The sequence below is a fragment of the Rhipicephalus microplus genome, chromosome 8 (genome assembly GCF_043290135.1).
Source record: "Rhipicephalus microplus isolate Deutch F79 chromosome 8, USDA_Rmic, whole genome shotgun sequence".
Taxonomy (NCBI): domain Eukaryota; kingdom Metazoa; phylum Arthropoda; class Arachnida; order Ixodida; family Ixodidae; genus Rhipicephalus; species Rhipicephalus microplus.
Window position 1 is genome coordinate 125,149,692 of NC_134707.1, and position 13,099 is coordinate 125,162,790.

Genomic DNA, 13,099 nt, shown 5'->3' on the forward strand with positions numbered 1-13,099 from the left:
GGTGTGTTGCTTTTATCTTTGCGCTGATAGCTTTGAATATATGTTCTGTTGGTGGTGAGAGTGGAGCAGGACTGTCTCCGTGGCGCAATTGGCTAACGCGATCGGCTGTTAACCGAAAGGTAGGAGGTTCGAGCACAACCGGTGGTGGTGCGGCGCTTTTTTTTATTGGGCTGATAGCTTTGAAGATATGTTCTGATGGTGGTGAGAGTGGATCAGGACTGTCTCCATGGCGCAATTGGCTAGCGCGATCGGCTGTTAACCGAAAGGTTGGAGGTTCAAGCCCACCCGGTGGTGGTGCGGGCTTTTCTTCTTTGGGCTGATAGCTTTGAAGATATGTTCTGATGGTGGTGAGAGTGGAGCAGGACTGTCTCCGTGGCGCAATTGGCTAGCGCGATCGGCTGTTAACCGAAAGGTTGGAGGTTCAAGCCCACCCGGTGGTGGTGCGGGCTTTTTTCTTTGGGCTGATAGCTTTGAAGATATGTTCTGATGGTGGTGAGAGTGGAGCAGGACTGTCTCTGTGGCGCAATTGGCTAGCGCGTTCGGCTGTTAACCGAAAGGTTGGAGGTTTGTGCCCTCCCGGGAGTGGTGTGCTGCTTTTTTTTCTTTGGGCTGATAGCTTTGAAGACATGCTCTGATGGTGGTGACAGTGGAGCTGGACTGTCTCCGTGGCGCAATTGGCTAGCGCGATCGGCTGTTAAACGAAAGGTTGAAGGTTCGAGCCCACCCGGTGGTGGTGCGGCGCTTTTTTCTTCTTTGGGCTGATAGCTTTGAAGATTTGTTCTGATGGTGGTGAGAGTGGAGCAGGGCTGTCTCCATGGCGCAATTGGCTAGCGCGATCGGCTCTTAACCGAAAGGTTGGAGGTTCAAGCGCACCCTGTGGTGGTGCGGCGCTCTTTTTTTATTGGGCTGATAGCTCTGAAGAAATGTTCTGATGGTGGTGAGAGTGGAGCAGGAATGTCCCCGTGGCGCAATTGGCCAGCGCGATCGGCTATTAACCGAAAGGTTGGAGGTTCGAGTCCTCCCGGGAGTGGTGTGTTGCTTTTATCTTTGCGCTGATAGCTTAAGATATGTTCTGTTGGTTGTGAGAGCAGAGCAGGACTGTCTCCGTTGCGCAATCGGCTAACGCGATCGGCTGTTAACCGAAAGGTTGGAGGTTCGAGCCCAACCGGTGGTGGTGCGTCGCTTCTTTTTTATTGGGCTGATAGCTTTGAAGATATGTTCTGAGGGTGGTGAGAGTGGAGCAGGACTGTCTCCGTGGCACCATTGGCTAGCACGGTCGGCTGTTAACCGGAAGGTTTGAGGTTCGAGCCCTCCCGGGAGTGGTGTGTTGCTTTTTTCTTTGCGCTGATAGCTTTGATGATATGTTCTGACGGTAGTGAGAGTGGAGCAGGACTGTCGCCATGGCGCAATTGGCTAGCGCGATCGGCTGTTAACCGAAAGGTTGGAGGTTCAAGCCCTCCCGGGAGTGGCGTGTTGCTTTTTTCTTTGCGCTGATAGCTTTGAAGATATGTTCTGTTGGTGGTGAGAGTGGAGCACGACTCTCTCCGTGGCGCGATTGGCTAGCGCGATCGGCTGTTAACCAAAAGGTTGGAGGTTCGAGGCCACCCAGTGGTGAAGCAGCGCTTTTTTTTCCTTTGGGCTGATAGCTTTGAAGAAATGTTCTTACGGTGGTGAGAGTGGAGCACGCCTGTCTCCGTGGCGCGATTGGCTAGCGCGATCGGCTGTTAACCGAAAGGTTGGAGGTTCGAGCCCAACCGGAGTTGGTGTGTCACTTTTTTTCCCTGATAGCTTTGGAGAAATGTTCTGAAGGAGGTGAGAGTGGAGCACGATTGTCTCCGTGGCGTGATTGGCTAGCGCGATCGGCTGTTAACCAAAAGGTTGGAGGTTCGAGGCCACCCAGTGGTGAAGCAGCGCTTTTTTTTTCTATGGGCTGATAGCTTTCAAAATATGTTCTGATGGTGGTGAGAGTGGAGCAGGAATGTCCCCGTGGCGCGATTGGCCAGCGCGATCGGCTATTAACCGAAAGGTTGGAGGTTCGAGCTCTCCCGGGAGTGGTGTGTTGCTTTTATCTTTGCGGTGATAGCTTTGAAGATATGTTCTGTTGGTGGTGAGAGTGGAGCAGGACTGTCTCTGTGTCGCAATTGGCTAACGCGATCGGCTGTTAACCGAAAGATTGGAGGCTCGAGCCCAACCGGTGGGGGTGCGGTGCTTTTTTTTATTGGGCTGAAACTTTGAAGATATGTTCTGATGGTGGTGAGAGTGGAGCAGGTCTGTCTCCGTGCGCCATTGGCTAGCACTATCGGCTGTTAACCGAAAGGTTTGAGGTTGGAGCCCTCCCGGGAGTGGTGTGTTGCTTTTATTCTTTGGGCTGATAGCTTTGAAGATATTTTCTGATGGTGGTGAGAGTGGAGCAGGACTGTCTCCGTAGCGCAATGGGCTAGCGCGATCGGCTGTTAACCGAAAGGTTGGAGGTTCAAGCCCACCCGGTGGTGGTGCTGGCTTTTTTCTTTGCGCTGATAGCTTTGAAGATATGTTCTGATGGTGGTGACAGTGGAGCAGTACTGTCTCCATGGCGCAATTGGCTAGCGCGATCGGCAGTTAACCGAAAGGTTGGAGGTTCGAGCCCACCCGGTGGTGGTGCGGGCTTTTTTTCTATGGGCTGATAGCTTTGAAAGTATGTTCTGATGGTGGTGAGAGTGGAGCAGGATTGTCCCCGTGGCGCGATTGGCCGGCGCAATCGGCTATTAACCGAAAGTTGAGGTTCGAGCCCTCCCGGGAGTGGTGTGTTGCTTTTATCTTTGCGCTGATAGCTTTGAAGATATGTTCTGTTGGTGGTGAGAGTGGAGCAGGACTGTCTCCGTGGCGCAATTTGTTACGCGATCGGCTGTTAACCGAAAGGTTGGAGGTTCGAGCCCACTTAGTGGTGAAGCAGCGCTTTTTTTCCTTTGGGCTGATAGCTCTGAAGAAATGTTCTGACGGTGGTGAGAGTGGAGCAAGCCTGTCTCCTTGGCGCGATTGGCTAGCGCGTTCGGCTGTTATCCGAAAGGTTGGAGGTTTGAGCCCACCCGGGGGCGGTGTGTCGCTTTTTTTGCGCTGATAGCTCTGAAGAAATGTTCTGACGGAGGTGAGAGTGGAGCACGACTGTCTCCGTGGCGCAATTTGCTAGCGCGTTCGGCTGTTAACCAAATGGTTGAAGGTTTGAGCCCACCCGGAGTGGTGTGTCGCTTTTTTTGCGCTGATAGCTTTGAAGAAATGTTCTGACGGTGGGGAGGGTGGAGCACGACTGTCTCCGTGGCGCAACTGGCTAGCGCGTTCGGCTATAACCCGAAAGTTTGGAGGTTTGAGCCCACCCGGGCGCGGTGTGTCGCTTTATTTTTCTTTGCGATGATAGCTTTGAAGATATGTTCTGATGGGTGTGAGAGTGGAGCAGGACTGTCTCCGTGGCGGAATTGACTAGCACGTTCGGCTGTCATCCGAAAAATGGAAGTTTCGAGCCCTCCCGGGAGTGGTGTGTCACTTTTTTCTTTGTGCTGATAGCTTTGAAGATATGTTCTCATGGTGGTGAGAGTGGAGCAGGACTGTCTCCATGGCGCAATCGGCTAGCGCGATCGGCTGTTAACCGAAAGGTTGGAGGTTCGAGCCCACCCGGTGATGTTGCGGGCTTTTTTTTCTTTGCGCTGATAGCTTTAAAGATATGTTCTGTTGGTGGTGAGAGTGGAGCAGGACTGTCTCCGTGGCGCAATTGGCTAGCGCGATCGGCTGTTAACCGAAAGGTTGGAGGTTCGAGCCCACGCGATGGTGGTGCGGTGCTTTTTTTTCTTTCGACTGATAGCTTTGAAGATATGTTCTGATGGTGGTGAGAGTGGAGCCCGACTGTCTCCGTGGCGCAATTGGCTAGCACGTTCGGCTGTTGACCAAAAAATTGGAGTTTCGAGCCCTCCCGGGTGTGGTGTGTCGCTTTTTTTTGAGCTGATAGCTTTGAAGATAAGTTCTGATGGGGTTGAGAGTGGAGCAGGACTGTCTCCATGGCGCAATTGGCTGGCATGATCAGCCCATAACCGAAAGGTTGGAGGTTCGAGCACTCCTGGGATTGGTGTGTTGCTTTTTGCTTTCGGCTGATAGCTCTGAAGAAATGTTCTGAAGGTGGTGAGAGTGGAGCAAGGCTGTCTCTGTGGCGAAATTGGCTAGCGCGATCGGCTGTTAACCGAAAGGTTGGAGGTTCGAGCTCTCCTGGGAGTGGTGTGTTGCTTTTTTTTCTTTGGGCTGATAGCTTTGAAGACATGTTCTGATGGTGGTGAGAGTGGAGCAGGACTGTCTCCGTGGCGCGATTGGCTAGCGCGTTCGGCCGTTAACCGAAAGGTTGGAGGTTCAAGCCCACCCGGTGGTGGTGCGGGCTTTTTTCTATGGGCTGATAGCTTTCAAAATATGTTCTGATGGTGGTGAGAGTGGAGCAGAAATGTCCCCGTGGCGCGATTGGCCAGCGCGATCGGCTATTAACCGAAAGGTTGGAGGTTCGAGCTCTCCCGGGAGTGGTGTGTTGCTTTTATCTTTGCGGTGATAGCTTTGAAGATATGTTCTGTTGGTGGTGAGAGTGGAGCAGGACTGTCTCCGTGGCGCAATTGGCTAACGCGATCGGCTGTTAACCGAAAGGTTGGAGGTTGGAGCCCTCCCGGGAGTGGTGTGTTGCTTTTTTCTTTGCGCTGATAGCTTTGAAGATATGTTCTGAAGGGGGTGAGAGTGGATCAGGACTGTCTCCATGGCGCAATTGGCTAGCGCGATCGGCTGTTAACCGAAAGGTTGAAGGTTCGAGCCGACCCGGTGGTGGTGCGGTGCTCTTTTTTTATTGGGCTGCTAGCTCTGAAGAAATGTTCTGACGGTGGTGAGAGTGGAGCAGGAATGTCCCCGTGGCGCAATTGGCCAGCGCGATCGGCTATTTACTGAAAGGTTGGAGGTTCGAGCCCTCCCGGGAGTGGTGTGCTGCTTTTATCTTTGCGCTGATAGCTTGGAAGATATGTTCTGTTGGTGGAGAGAGTAGAGCAGGACTGTCTCCGTGGCGCAATCGGCTAACGCGATAGGCTGTTAACCGAAAGGTTGGAGGTTCGAGCCCAATCGGTGATGGTGCGTCGCTTCTTTTTTATTGGGCTGATAGCTTTGAAGATATGTTCTGATGGTGGTGAGAGTGGAGCAGGACTGTCTCCGTGGCGCCATTGGCTAGCACGATCGGCTGTTAACCGGAAGGGTTGAGGTTCGAGCCCTCCCGGGAGTGGTGTGTTGCTTTTTTCTTTGCGCTGATAGCTTTGAAGATATGTTCTGACGGTGGTGAGAATGGAGCAGGACTGTCTCCATGGCGCAATTGGCTAGCGCGATCGGCTGTTAACCGTAAGGTTGGAGGTTCGAGCCCTCCCGGGAGTGGCGTGTTGCTTTTTTCTTTGCGCTGATAGCTTTGAAGATATGTTCTGTTGGTGGTGAGATTGGAGCACGACTCTCTCCGTGGCGCGATTGGCTAGCGCGATCGGCTGTTAACCAAAAGGTTGGAGGTTCGAGCCCACCCAGTGGTGAGGCAGCCCTTTTTTTCGTTTGGGGTGATAGCTCTGAAGAAATGTTCTGACGGTGGTGAGAGTGGAGCACGCCTGTCTTCGTGGCGCGATTGGCTAGCGCGATCGGCTGTTAACCGAAAGGTTGGAGGTTCGAGCCCTCCCGGAAGTGGTGTGTTGCTTTTTCCTTTGCGCTGATAGCTTTGAAGATATGTTCTGTTGGTGGTGAGAGTGGAGCACGACTCTCTCCGTGGCGCAATTGGCTAGCGCGATCAGCTGTTAACCAAAAGGTTTGAGGTTCGAGACCACCCAGTGGTGGGGCAGCGCTTTTTTTCTTTTGGGCTCATAGCTCTGAAGAAATGTTCTGACGGTGGTGAGAGTGGAGCACGCCTGTCTCCGTGGTGCAAGCGGCTAGCGCGATCGGCTGTTGACCGAAAGGTTGGAGGTTCGTCCCCTGCCGGGAGTGGTGTGCTGCTTTTTTTTCTTTGGGCTGATAGCTTTGAAGACATGCTCTGATGGTGGTGACAGTGGAGCAGGACTGTCTCCATGGCGCAATTGGCTAGCGCGATCGGCAGTTAACCGAAAGGTTGGAGGTTCGAGCCCACCCGGTGGTGGTGCGGGCTTTTTTCTATGGGCTGATAGCTTTGAAATTACGTTCTCATGGTGGTGAGAGTGGAGCAGGATTGTCCCCGTGGCGCGATTGGCCGGCGCGATCGGCTATTAACCAAAAGGTTGGAGGTTCGAGCCCTCCCGGGAGAGGTGTGTTGCTTTTATCTTTGCGCTGATAGCTTTGAAGATATGTTCTGTTGGTGGTGAGAGTGGAGCAGGACTGTCTCCGTGGCGCAATTTGTTAGCGCGATCGGCTGTTAACCGAAAGGTTGGAGGTTCAAGCCCACCCGGTGGTGTTGCGGCGCTTTTTTTATTGGGCTGATAGCTTTGAAGATATGTTCTGATGGTGGTGAGAGTGGAGCAGGACTGTCTCCGTGGCACCATTGGCTAGTACGATCGGCTGTTAACCGGAAGGTTTGAGGTTCGAGCCCTCCCGGGAGTGGTGTGTAGCTTTTTTCTTTGCGCTGATAGCTTTGAAGTTATGTTCTGACTGTGGTGAGAGTGGAGCAGGACTGTTGCCATGGCGCAATTGGCTAGCGCGATCGGCTGTATACCGAAAGGTTGGAGGTTCGAGCCCTCCCGGGAGTGGCTTGTTGCTTTTTGCTTTGCACTGGTAGCTTTGAAGATATGTTCTGTTGGTGGTGATAGTGGAGCACGACTCTCTCCCTGGCGCGATTGGCTAGCGCGATCGGCTGTTAACCAAAAGGTTGGAGGTTCGAGCCCACCGAGGGTGGTGTGTCACTTTTTTTTCCCTGATAGCTTTGGAGAAATGTTCTGAAGGAGGTGAGAGTGGAGCACGATTGTCTCCGTGCGCAACTATCTAGCGCGTTCGGCTGTTAACCGAAAGGTTGGAGGTTTGAGCCCAACCGGAGTGGTGTGTCGCTTTTTTTGCGCTGATAGCTTTGAAGAAATGTTCTGACGGTGGGGAGGGTAGAGCACGACTGTATCCGTGGCGCAACTGGCTAGCGCGTTCGGCTATAACCCGAAAGTTTGGAGGTTTGAGCCCACCCGGGCGCGGTGTGTCGCTTTATTTTTCTTTGCGCTGATAGCTTTGAAGATATGTTCTGATGGGTGTGAGAGTGGAGCAGGACTGTCTTCGTGGCGCAATTGGCTCGCACGTTCGGCTGTCATCCGAAAAATGGGAGTTTCGAGCCCTCCCGGGAGTGGTGTGTCACTTTTTTCTTTGTGCTGATAGCTTTGAAGATATGTTCTGTTGGTGGTGAGAGTGGAGCGGGACTGTCTCCGTGGCGCAATAGGCTAGTGCGATCGGTTGTTAACCGAAAGGTTGGAGGTTCGAGCACACCCCATGGTGTTGCGGCGCTTTTTTTATTGGGCTGATAGCTTTCAAGATATGTTCTGATGGCGGTGAGAGTGGAGCAGGACTGTCTCCGTGGCGCCATTGGCTAGCGCGATCGGCTGTTAACCGAAAGGTTGGAGGTTCGAGCTCTCCCGGGAGTGGTGTGTTGCTTTATTTCTTTGCGCTGATAGCTTTGAAGATATGTCCTGATGGTGGTGAGAGTGGAGCATGACTGTCTCCGTGGCGCAATTGGCTAGCACGTTCGGCTGTCAACCGAAAAAGTGGAATTTCGAGCCCTCCCGGGAATGGTGTGTCACTTTTTTCTTTGCGCTGATAGCTCTGAAGAAATGTTCAGACGGGGGTGAGAGTAGAGCACGACTGTCTCTGTGGCGCAATTGGCTGGCGCGATCGGCTGTTAACCGAAAGGTTCGATGTTCGAGTCCTCTCGGGATTGGTATGTTGCTTTTTTCTTTGCACTGATAGCTTTGAAGATATGTTCTCATGGTGGTGAGAGTTGAGCACGACTGTCTCCGTGGCGCAATTGGCTAGCGCGATCGGCTGTTAACCGAAAGGTTGGAGGTTCGAGGCCTCCCGGGATTGTTGTGTTGCTTTTTTCTTTGCGCTGATAGCTTTGAAGATATGTTCTTATGGTGGTGAGAATGGAGCAGGACTGTCTCAGTGGCGCAATTGGCTAGCGCGATCGGCTGTTAACCGAAAGGTTGGAGGTTCGAGCCCACGCGGTGGTGGTGCGGTGCTTTTTTTGTTTCGGCTGATAGCTTTGAAGATATGTTCTGACGGTGGTGAGAGTGGAGCACGACTGTCTCCGTGGCGCCATTGGCTAGCACGTTCGGCTGTTGACCAAAAAATTGGAGTTTCGAGCCCTCTCAGGTGTGGTGTGTCGCTTTTTTTTCGGCTGATAGCTTTGAAGTTATGTTCTGATGGGGGTGAGAGTGGAGCAGGACTGTCTCCGTGGCGCAATTGGCTGGCATGATCGGCCCATAACCAAAAGGTTTAAGGTTCGAGCCCTCCCGGGAGTGGTGTGTTGCTTATTTCTTGGCGCTAATAGCTTTGAAGATGTGTTCTGTTGGTGGTGAGAGTGGAGCACGACTCTCTCCGTGGCACAATTGGCTAGCGCGATCGGCTGTCAACCGAAAGGTTGGAGGTTCGAGCCCTCCCGGAAGTGGCGTGTTGCTTTTTTCTTTGCGCTGATAGCTTTGAGGATATGTTCTGTTGGTGGTGAGAGTGGAGCACGACTCTCTCCGTGGCGCAATTGGCTAGCGCGATCGGCTGTTAACAAAAAGGTTGGAGGTTCGAGCCTACCCAGTGGTGGGGCAGCGATTTTTTTCCTTTGGGCTGATAGCTCTGAAGAAATGTTCTGACGGTGGTGAACGTGGAGCAGGACTGTCTCCGTGGCGCAATTGGCTAGCACGTTCGGCTGTCAACCGAATAATTGGAGTTTTGAGCCCTCCCGGGAGTGGTGCGTCACTTTTTTCTTTGCGCTGATAGCTCTGAAGAAGTGTTCTGACGGGGGTGAGAGGGGAGCACGACTGTCTCTGTGGCGCAATTGGCTGGCGCGATTGGCTGTTAACCGAAATGTTCGAGGTTCGAGTCCTGTCGGGATTGGTGTGTTGCTTTTTTCTTTGCGCTGATAGCTTTGAAGATATGTTCTCATGGTGGTGAGAGTTGAGCAGGACTGTCTCCGTGGCGCAATTGGCTAGCACGTTCGGCTGTTGACCAAAAACCTGGTGTTTCGAGCCCTCCCGGGTGTGGTGTGTCGCTTTTTTTTGGGCTGATAGCTTTGAAGATATGTTCTGATGGGGGTGAGAGTGGAGCAGGACTGTCTCCATGGCGCAATTGGCTAGCGCGATCGGCTGTTAACCAAAAGGTTGGAGGTTCGAGCCCATGCGGTGGTGGTGCGGTGCTTTTTTTGTTTCGGCTGATAGTTTTGAAGACAGGCTCTGATGGTGGTGAGAGTGGAGCAAGGCTGTCTCTGTGGCGAAATTGGCTAGCGCGATCAGCTGTTAACCGAAAGGTTGGAGGTTCGAGCTCTCCTGGGAGTCGTGTGTTGCTTTTTTTCTTTGGGCTGATAGCTTTGAAGACATGTTCTGATGGTGGTGAGAGGGGAGCAGGACTGTCTCCGTGGCGCGATTGGCTAGCGCGTTCGGCCGTTAACCGAAAGGTTGGAGGTTCAAGCCCACCCGGTGGTGGTGCGGGCTTTTTTCTATGGGCTGATAGCTTTCAAATTATTTTCGGATGGTGGTGAGAGTAGAGCAGGAATGTCCCCGTGGCGCGATTGGCCAGCGCGATCGGCCATTAACCGAAAGGTTGGAGGTTCGAGCTCTCCCGGGAGTGGTGTGTTGCTTTTATCTTTGCGCTGATAGCTTTGAATATATGTTCTGTTGGTGGTTAGAGTGGAGCAGGACTGCCTCCGTGGCGCAATTGGCTAACGCGATCAGCTGTTAACCGAAAGGTTGGAGGTTCGAGCCCAACCGGTGGTGGTGCGGCGCTTTTTTTATTGGGCTGATAGCTTTGAAGATATGTTCTGATGGTGGTGAGAGTGGAGCAGGACTGTCTCCGTGGCGCCATTGGCTAGCACTATCGGCTCTTAACCGAAAGGTTTGAGGTTGGAGCCCTCCCGGGAGTGGTGTGTTGCTTTTTTCTTTGCGCTGATATCTTTGAAGATATGTTCTGATGGTGCTGAAAGTGGATCAGGACTGTCTTCATGGCGCAATTGGCTAGCGCGATCGGCTGTTAACCGAAAGGTTGGAGGTTTGAGCCCACCCGGTGGTGGTGCGGGCTTTTTTTCTTTGGGCTGATAGCTTTGAAGATATGTTCTGATGGTGGTGAGAGTGGAGCAGGACTGTCTCCGTGCGCACTTGGCTAGCGCGTTCGGCCGTTAAACGAAAGGTTGAAGGTTCGAGCCCACCCGGTGGTGGTGCGGCGCTTTTTTCTTCTTTGGGCTGATAGCTTTGAAGATTTGTTCTGATGGTGTTGAGAGTGGAGCAGGACTGTCTCCGGGGCGCAATTGGCTAGCGCGATCGGCTCTTAACCGAAAGGTTGGAAGTTCGAGCCCAACCGGTGGTGGTGCGTCGCTTCTTTTTTATTGGGCTGATAGCTTTGAAGATATGTTCTGTTGGTGGTGAGAGTGGAGCAGGACTGTCTCCGTGGCGCCATTGGCTAGCACGATCGGCTGTTAACCGAAAGGTTTGAGGTTCGAGCCCTCCCGGGAGTGGTGTGTTGCTTTTTTCTTTGCGCTGATAGCTTTGAAGATATGTTCTGACGGTGGTGAGAGTGGAGCAGGACTGTCTCCATGGCGCAATTGGCTAGCGCGATCGGCTGTTAACCGAAAGGTTGGAGGTTCGAGCCCTCCCGGGATTGGCGTGTTGCTTTTTTCTTTGCGCTGATAGCTTTGAAGATATGTTGTGTTGGAGGTGAGGGTGGAGCACGACTCTCTCCGTGGGGCGATTGGCTAGCGCGATCGGCTGTTAACCGAAAGGTTGGAGGTTCGAGCCCTCCCGGGAGTGGTGTGTTGCTTTTTTCTTTGCGCTGATAGCTTTGAAGATATGTTCTGTTGGTGGTGAGAGTGGAACACGACTCTCTCCGCTGCGCAATTGGCTAGCGCGATCGGCTGTTAACCAAAAGGTTGGAGGTTCGAGCCCACCCAGTGGTGGGGCAGCGCTTTTTTTTCTTTGCGCTGATAGCTTTTAAGATATGTTCTGTTGGTGGTGAGAGTGGAGCACGACTCTCTCCGTGGCGCACTTGGCTATCGCGATCGGCTGTTAACCAAAAGGTTGGAGGTTCGAGCACACCCAGTGGTGGGGCAGTGATTTTTTTCTTTTGGGCTGATAGCTCTGAAGAAATGTTCTGACGGTGGTGAGAGTGGAGCACGCCGGTCTCCGTGGCGCAATTGGCAAGTGCGATCGGCTGTTAACCGAAAGGTTGGAGGTTCGTGCCCTCCCGTGAGTGGTGTGCTGCTTTTTTTTCTTTGGGCTGATAGCTTTGAAGACATGTTCTGATGGTGTTGAGAGTGGAGCAGGACACTCTCCGTGGCGCGATTGGCTAGCGCGTTCGGCCGTTAACCGAAAGGTTGGAGGTTCAAGCCCACCCGGTGGTGGTGCGGGCTTTTTTTCTATGGGCTGATAGCTTTGAAAATATGTTCTGATGGTGGTGAGAGTGGGGCAGGACTGTCTCCGTGGCGCAATTGGCTAGCACGTTCGGCTGTCAACCGAAAAATTGCAGTTTCGAGCCCTCCCGGGAGTGGTGTGTCACTTTTTTCTTTGCGCTGATAGCTCTGAAGAAATGTTCTGACGGGGGGGAGAGGGGAGCACGACTGTCTCTGTGGCGCAATTGGCTAGTACGATCGGCTGTTAACCGAAAGGTTTGAGGTTCGAGCCCTCCCGGGATTGCTGTGTTGCTTTAGTCTTTGAGCTGATAGCTTTGAAGATATGTTCTGACGGTGGTGAGAGTGGAGCAGGACTGTCTCCGTGGCGCAATAGGCTAGTTCGATCGGCTGTTAACCGAAAGGTTGGAGGTTCGAGCCCACCCGGTGGTGAGGCAGCGCTTTTTTGCCTTTGGGCTGATAGCTCTGAAGAAATGTTACGACGGTGGTGAGAGTGGAGCACGCCTGTCTCCGTGGCGCGATTGGCTAGCGCGATCGGCTGTTAACCGAAAGGTTGGAGGTTCGAGCCCTCCCGGGAGTGGGGTGTTGCTTTTTTCTTTGCGCTGATAGCTTTGAAGATATGTTCTGTTGGTGGTGAGAGTGGAGCACGACTCTCTCCGTGGCGCAATGGGCTAGCGCGATCGGCTGTTAACCGAAATGTTTGAGGTTCGAGCCCACCCGGTGGTGGTGCGGGCTTTTTTTCTTTGGGCTGATAGCTTTGAAGATATGTTCTGATGGTGGTGAGAGTGGAGCAGGACTGTCTCCGTGGCGCACTTGGCTAGCGCGTTCGGCCGTTAAACGAAAGGTTGAAGGTTCGAGCCCACCCGGTGGTGGTGCGGCGCTTTTTTCTTCTTTGGGCTGATAGCTCTGAAGATTTGTTCTGATGGTGGTGAGAGTGGAGCAGGACTGTCTCCGGGGCGCAATTGGCTAGCGCGATCGGCTCTTAACCGAAAGGTCGGAGGTTCGAGCCCAACCGGTGGTGGTGCGTCGCTTCTTTTTTATTGGGCTGATAGCTTTGAAGATATGTTCTGATGGTGGTGAGAGTGGAGCAGGACTGTCTTCGTGGCGCCGTTGGCTAGTACGATCGGCTGTTAACCGAAAGGTTTGAGGTTCGAGCCCTCCCGGGATTGGTGTGTTGCTTTTTTCTTTGCGCTGATAGCTTTGAAGATATGTTCTGACGGTGGTGAGAGTGGAGCAGGACTGTCTTCATGGCGCAATTGGCTAGCGCGATCGGCTGTTAACCGAAAGGTTGGAGGTTCGAGCCCACCCAGTGGTGAGGCAGCGCTTTTTTTCCTTTGGGCTGATAGCTCTGAAGAAATGTTACGACGGTGGTGAGAGTGGAGCACGCCTGTCTCCGTGGCGCGATTGGCTAGCGCGATCGGCTGTTAACCGAAAGGTTGGAGGTTCGAGCCCTCCCGGGAGTGGTGTGTTGCTTTTTTCTTTGCGCTGATAGCTTTGAAGATATGTTCTGTTGGTGGTGAGAGTGGAGCACGACTCTCT

The 13,099-nt window shown here is 53.0% G+C and overlaps 1 non-coding gene across 1 annotated transcript; it reads left to right on the forward strand.

Annotated features, from left to right (window-relative positions):
* The first annotated feature begins 956 nt into the window (after positions 1-956).
* Positions 957-1,030, forward strand: TRNAN-AUU (transfer RNA asparagine (anticodon AUU)). The gene has a single exon. It is a non-coding gene; the product is annotated as a tRNA-Asn (tRNA).
* Positions 1,031-13,099: the final 12,069 nt, after the last annotated feature.